Here is a 6,941-nt window from a genome sequence, read left to right as displayed (position 1 = left end):
CCTTGGCATCCCTAAGGAGAGGGAAGACCAGGATGCAGCTTGGGCTGATTAACCCATGAGGTGAGGGCTGAGTCCTTCCCTTTCAGCCAGGCTGGAAGCGTGGGGGGCGGGGCCTACCAGCTCCCTGCTCTAGTGGAGGGGCCTGGGCACCTGCAGATGTGTAAGGAGGGGAGGGCTGGGCTGCCCAGATCCCAGAGGGGAGTCTCGGTCATGGGCATGGCCTGTTGGTGATGCACAGCTCAGAGTGGGGTGGCCTTGAGGCCGCTGGGCCTGTTCGTCTGTTTCATGACAATGTGAATACATCTGTGAGAAAACCCCGAACCAGACCAAGCAGAAGGAGCCCAATAAGGAGATGTAGCTGGACTCAGGATGGGCAAAGGGGTCCCACGGTCTTTCCCAGCACTTCAGGGAACGCCCCTGTTGCGCTGCATGGTGTTGTGTGCTGACCACGGTGCATGGTCTGTCCATGTGGCAGCTAAAGTGGCAGAGTAGCCAGTCCCGGTGGGCCCAGGTGTGTCCCACGTGGCAATGCCCGCGGGCACAGGAAAGGCAGTGACGGGGCCATGTGGGTATTCAGGTCTGACGGCAGAAGCGTGAGTGCTCTGGCGGGTGTGCCTGGGCGCCAGAGCAGGGCACACAAAGAATCTGATGCTCCCGCTGACCAAGGGAGCTGCCTATGGGCTGGGATCTTGGGGCTGGGCCAAGGCCTCCCGGGGAGGGCCTGACCCCATGAGGCATGGTGTCCCTGAGGAGGCGATCGGGGGATCTGGGCGAGACTGGGTCCTATCTCTGAGTCCCTTGGTGAACACTTGGCACTGGTGGAGTCTCTCCCCAGGAAACAAGACGCTTCCCCCTGGGCATGACTTCAGCCAGAGGCGGCTTCCAGGTGTGGGAAGGGTCCCTTTGCACACACAGAGAGCATGGCACCCGCAGGCTGGAGTGCCCCGGGAGATGCCGCTCCGGGAGTGGTGGCAGCACCGGAGGACAGTGTGGCCTCCAGCGTGGGTCCTCCCTTCCTCCATCCTGTGTTCCTCTCGGCTGCCTCTCCAAGGAGATGCGGAGCTGACAGGACACCTTCCCGGGCGCGTGAGACACCACGTGGGAGTCAGCTTGTTAACATGGTGCCGGGTGGGCCCACGCCAGGGCCGTTCCCAACTTTTCCAGCTCCGGCTTCAGACCGGAGGTGACATGCTGCCCTCCACATTCCACCCCCTCCCTTCCAGGGAAGCCAATTAGCCAGATCTTCATTAGAAGCTAAAAATCACAACCCTTGTTAAAAGTCTCACAGACCAAAAAAAAAACAAAACCAAAAAACTCTCACAGAGGAGTAGAGGGAAGGAACCAGCCTCAGCCTCTCAGCCCGGTGCCTTTGCTATGAGGTTTGTTTGTTTGATTGTTTAAGCAAATGAGAGGACTGGGGCTGGGGAGCCCCCTGACCCGCTGAAGGTCAATAAGGAGTCAGAGGCAGAGCCACTTTGGACAGAGCTTTGTCATGCCAAATGCAGTGGTTTTGGGGCCTGTCACCGCTTTGCCTGCTGTATGGGGGACGGGAAGAGGGGGCTGCGTACCTGGAATTCCAGGCAAAGGGCCAGCTCCTTGGCCCTCTTGCAAGGAGGGGACGTCTATCTAAGTGTGTGGATGGGATGCGCCCGGGACCCTGATTTCTGTGTGGTGAGCATCCCCTAGGCTGGGCTACGCCCTCTCTCTTTGGGCCCAGGATGCAGTGTGTTTTCTGCCTTGGGGCTGATGCCTCCTGAGGAGATTGTTAGTCTGTGTCCTCCTGGGGCTTGTGACCTGGAGTGTGGCTCCCCTGACAACAGCTTTCTGGGAAGTGGCATCGTGGAATGGAAAGATCCTTGTCCCCGAGGGCCAGGATGCCTGGGTTCAGTTTCTGGCTCCGCCCCAGCTTCCGTGTATGACCGAGTCAGGTTTGCTCTCTGGGCCTTGGTTTCCTTCCTGGGAAAGGCATTTGGTTGGAGAGAGCAGTGCGATTTTCCAGACATGGGGGTCAGCAGGGGACAGTCTGGTGACATCACTTCTCCCTGCCTGAGGGCTGAGCGCCCAGGGAAGCCTGGCCCAGCAGGGTTAGAGCTGTTATCTGTGTGGACTGGGCCCTGGCAGGGGTGGGGGGGTGAGGGGTGGGAGGGAAGAGCCATAGGTAGAAGGAAGGGGGCCCCTCAGCCACACAGACCCAGGGTGACTGGCGTCTTCAGCGGTCCCCAGGCCCCTCCCTACCCACTCCTGAGGTGGTCTGTGGGTCTCCTACCCTGTCCAGTCGGGGTGGAACGGCCCCTCTGCCATCAGGGAAGCCCCAGTCTGAGGGCTTGCCCTGAGGAAGCCTCCAATCGAATGAGGCCAACAGGGGCCCCAGGCCAGCAACCATCAGGATGGAGGCCTGGGCCTGCCCTGAGGGAGTGCCTGTCTGAGGGAGAAGCCAAGGTGGGTCTGATGGGGGACACACAGGTCTGCTCAGGGGCATGTCTAGTCCAAGGGGAGGCTGTGGGCCTGACCTGGAGTGTTCCCAGGCTGAGCCAGGGGACAGTCAGCCTGGGCATGGGTGGGAAGGCAGAGCTGGCAGGGGAGCGTCTGACTGGGGGAGTGGCCCCCGCCCTCCCAAGAGTCTGGCACCCCCAAATTCTCATCCCTGTGGAGAGCCCTGAAGTTCTCCTGAGGCAGCCAGGGCTGCGGTCCCCACCCTGACAGCTCCCAGGCAGGTGAGCCCTCCTTCCCCAGCCCAATGAGGCCCTTTAATTAGATTCCAACTCGTTTACCAACTAAGTGGCCTTCGGTGGGTTTTAAATCTGTGGCAAATTGGTTTGTGTTTTTCTGCCTGTGTGAAGCTGTGACTGGCAGTGCCCGCCCCCTCCTGCCTCCCTGAGCGTCTCCTCTGCTCCCGGCTCCCCCCAGGGCTCTGTCATCTCTCTCCCCCCCCAGTCCCCAGGACTGGGGGAGGGGACAGCAGCTGTCCCTGGGCGAAGGACTGGGAGAGACCGCAGGGTCCCAGACCACGGTCCCGTTCTCCCTCTTCACACCCAGCCCTGGGGAGGGGAGTCCATGTGGTGACTCAGGTTCACTCATCCACCCTCTCTGACTCTCAGTTTCCCCCGCTGTACCGTGAGGTGGATAAGCCGGCTCCAGACCCTTCCCCACTGTGGCCTGGGGACCAAGGGCTGGGGTGGGGAGGGGCAAAAGGTGTGTCCCCAGCAAGGACCGCCTGCCACCTTCTTGTGTTGCCCACTGCCCCCACCCCTGCAGTGCCTGGGAGTGGGCAGGCTCCTGGGGGGGTGGGCTAGGCCTGGCCCCTTTCCTCTCCACCATCCTCCCTCTCACACCTGGGGGAGGGGAGCTGGCCTTCCTGGGGTCCCCATGATGACAGCTTGCTTGACCTTGTCCCGTCTCCTTAGTGCCTCTGCCGCCATCATAGACATCTTCATTGTCTAACCATCTCCCCCAGGCTTCCAAGTCAGCTCTGCTTCCTCCTCCAACCCCTCCAAGGACCCCATCCAGGCCCTCCCCACCATGGGCTCCCCTGCCTCTTCCTCTCTATCCCCCCTCCCAGCCCAGACAGGCTCTCCCAAAGTGGCTGAACATTCAGAGGGTGGCGCTGGGCTGGCGGGAATGGGGACATATGGGGGGCAGGTGTGGGGTTCCTGGCTCGCCCCCTGGGCCAGGAGCTGGCCAGAATCCCCGGGTCCAGTCCTCAGCCCTGCAGCCTCCTCTCCTCCAAGTACCCTTCCCCCACCCCACACCCTACCTCTGAGGCTCCAGCTGGAGTGACAGGGAGACTCAACAGGGTGCTGGGCATTAGCAATTTGGGAGGATGGTACACAGGAATGTTTACAGAAAGCCAATTGCCCGGAAAATGACTTTGGTTGCTGTGGCGTGGGGCGGAAAAGATGGTTTTAGAAAACAGACACAGATGGACTTCTATTCCAAGGACCCCCAGACAGGCAGCAGGGGCCAAGGGCTGGCAGACAAGGTGTCCAGAGACACAGAGGCCAGTTCCTCCCGGGTCAGGGAAACCTCGTCAGATCCAGGTTCCCAGAGCCTCTGCCAGGCTGGAGGCACACCTAGCCCGGGCTGACCTCTGGCCTCTGGCCTCCAGTCTCCAATCCTGGTGCGCTTCCTGGCTGCTCCGCCCAGCTGGATGGATGGAGTTGTCAGGCACAAGTGCAGGCGGCAGTGCCTCGGGGCTCCTCCTGGGTGACTTGGGCTCCTGTTGCTTTGGCTGCAGAGGCGGCCTGGGGGAGCCTCCTGCTGTGTGCTTGCAGCCCCAGGCAGGCCCTCCACCCTCCCTCAGTCTCCACATGCCCCTGCCCTTGCCCTGCCCCAGCCTGGGCACTGTGGGTGTTGGCATCACTGGGAGGGCTCCCTGCCCTCCCTTCCTGCTGGGGTTGCAGCCCCTACCAACGCCCAGGCAATGGGTCGGGGGCACACAAGAACAGCCTCTCAGGCCCGCAAGGTGGTGGCTTTGTCCAGCCTCCCAATCTCTGCAGAGAGGGAGACAGGGACCCTGACCCCAGGTCCTGAAAGTGGGGCCGAAGGGGCCTCTCCACAGGGGCCCCAGAGAGTCCTCTCCCCTTTCCTGTAGCTGGTAGCCCCGCTGCTTCCCCCCTCGCCTCTCTTCTTCCTTCTCCTTCCCTCTCCTCGGCTCCCCACTCTCCTCTGCAGATGATGTCATGTGTGATTGTTGCCCTGTGGCAGCCAGAGGACAGAGTAGATGGTGACATCTGGGGTAAAGACGCCAGGTGGGGACGGGTTCAATGGCGTATAAGATGGTGTCACTAAGATGCTGGGCTCTTAATTCTCATAATGAGTTACAGTGATCTCATGTAAAGAATACCATGGAGGATAAAAATAAACGGGGCTCATAAATACCGTAGGATTTGGAATTGGTCGAACAGATGACAATGTCACTCTCTTCCCAAGCACCTGCGCGTTACCCCTGGCTAGCCACTGGAGGGCGCCCACCGACTCCCCGTCAGCTCAGCCTCAGGTTCACCTTCCCTGCTTTTGGGGCTGGGAGGGTGGGGCAGAGGGGTGACAGAGTCCCCCCTCTGCCCCACCCTTGCCTTCCCCTCGTGTTGACTCTGGAGTCCCCAGTTCCTGAGATCTTCTCCGTAGTGTCAATCTCTGAATCATCCGCCTACTGAGGCAGCCCTTCCTGTATCTCTGGCTCTGTGGGACCCCATCCCTGGGGGGCCTCAGTCCTGGTGCCCCTCCCCAGTGTACCCCAGCCCTGTCTCCCTTCCCCCAGCAGTCCCTGCCTCTGCCTGTCTACCCCCGGGGGAGAGCCCAGCCCTGCTTAAGACCCCAACCCAGATCCTCACCGCTCTCCCTGGAAGCATTGATCTGCCGGGCCAGCCGGGCCTGGATCCGGCTGCTTGCTACATTAGTATCGATCTCCCTGGCTTTTCCCTGGGCTGCTCAGTCCAGGGAGGGTCAGGGCCACTCGGGAACCTGCTGGTGGCTGGAATAGGCTTTGGGGTAACAGAGCAATCATCCTACTAGGGCCCAACAAGCCCACGGGTCAGGATGCCCTTAACTGGAAACAAGTAGTTTCTCCTGGTATGATCTCTCCAGTGCCCAGTGGCAGGGTTTACAGGCCAACTCCCCCATTTTACAGATTAGGTCCTCAGGCTCAGAGGGGAAGAAACTTGTCGACAGAATTTATGTACATACATACATATATATATATATTTACTTATTTTTGAGTCTGGTTCTTACTCCCAGGGTGGAGTGCAGTGACATGCTCACAGCTCACAGTAGCCTCAACCTCCTGGGCTCAGATGGTCCTTCTGCCTCAGCCTCCTGAGTACCTGGGACTATAGGTATGCCACCAGATCCAGCTAATTTATTATTATTATTATTTTGTTGTTGTTGTTGTTGAGACCAGGTCTTGCTATGTTGCCTAGGCTGGTCTTGAATTCCTGGGCCCAAGCAATCCTCCCACCTCAGCCTCCCAAGGGCTGGGATTATAGGCATGAGCCTCAAATGGCCTCGAATGAATCTAAATGAATGTCTAGCCTGGGGTCTCTCTGGGAAGGAGCTGACTAGACCAGGGTGTCTCTGGCCTGGGTTTCTTACTCCCAATGCTCTGACTTCAAGTGCCTGGCAGACTCAAAGAGATAAAACCACGCCAGAGTCTTCAGAGGCCCCAGATGGCCGGTCACTGGCCTTCTTCTCCTAAGGGCGACAGGATGGCCCCCACCCAGAAGCCCAGGTTAGTCTCCCCAGCTCCGCGGGCCCGACGGAAAGAAGTTAAACATGCACAGAGCAGGAGCCCGGACACCTGGGTGACCCAGGCACTTCCCCACCCTTGGCCCCAGCTCCCCATTGTGTTAAATAAAGCCAAGGTTCCTCAACAGATTCTGCAGCTCTTCAAATCCAAGCCATGGCCTCTCAGAGACAGCAGGTCTCTCCTCTCTCTGCCACCTCTGGGCATCTCGCTCCTGTCCCCGCTCACCCCAGTGCCTAGGCACACGAGAGGTGAGCCCTGACCTCAGAAGGCAGTGAGGGGTTAGTCCCTGCACCCCCCTGTTCAAGCCTGCTCAGCGGTCCCTCCCCTCTGCCACTGGGTGAGACTTGTGGGACTGCAGTCACAAAGCAGGGCAGGGAGCTCCACGCCTCCCCTCTGCCTGCTCCAGCAGCTGGGACCTCGCCCTGCCATAATCTGCCTGGAAGAGCCTGGTGATCCGCCCCCCCCCCCAGTCACTGCCTCCTGAGGTCACTGCAGGCTAGTATGCTGTTTTCCTTACCCCAGACATGCTGAGATTCCCCCCAGGAGTTAGGAAGGAGGCACTGGAGGGAGGTGGGGGTGGGGGGAACTGAGGGCTCTTTCCGGTCCAGGAGGGAAATGGCTGGAAAATGAAAACTGGAAGCCAGCCAGGTTCGGTGGCTCAGCCTGTAATCCCGTGCTTTGGGAGGCCGAGGTGAGTGGA

Source organism: Carlito syrichta, unplaced genomic scaffold, assembly GCF_000164805.1.
Source record: "Carlito syrichta isolate Samal-C Ts95f unplaced genomic scaffold, Tarsius_syrichta-2.0.1 Scaffold305755, whole genome shotgun sequence".
In the NCBI taxonomy this organism is placed as follows: domain Eukaryota; kingdom Metazoa; phylum Chordata; class Mammalia; order Primates; family Tarsiidae; genus Carlito; species Carlito syrichta.
This window is presented reverse-complemented; position numbering follows the sequence as displayed.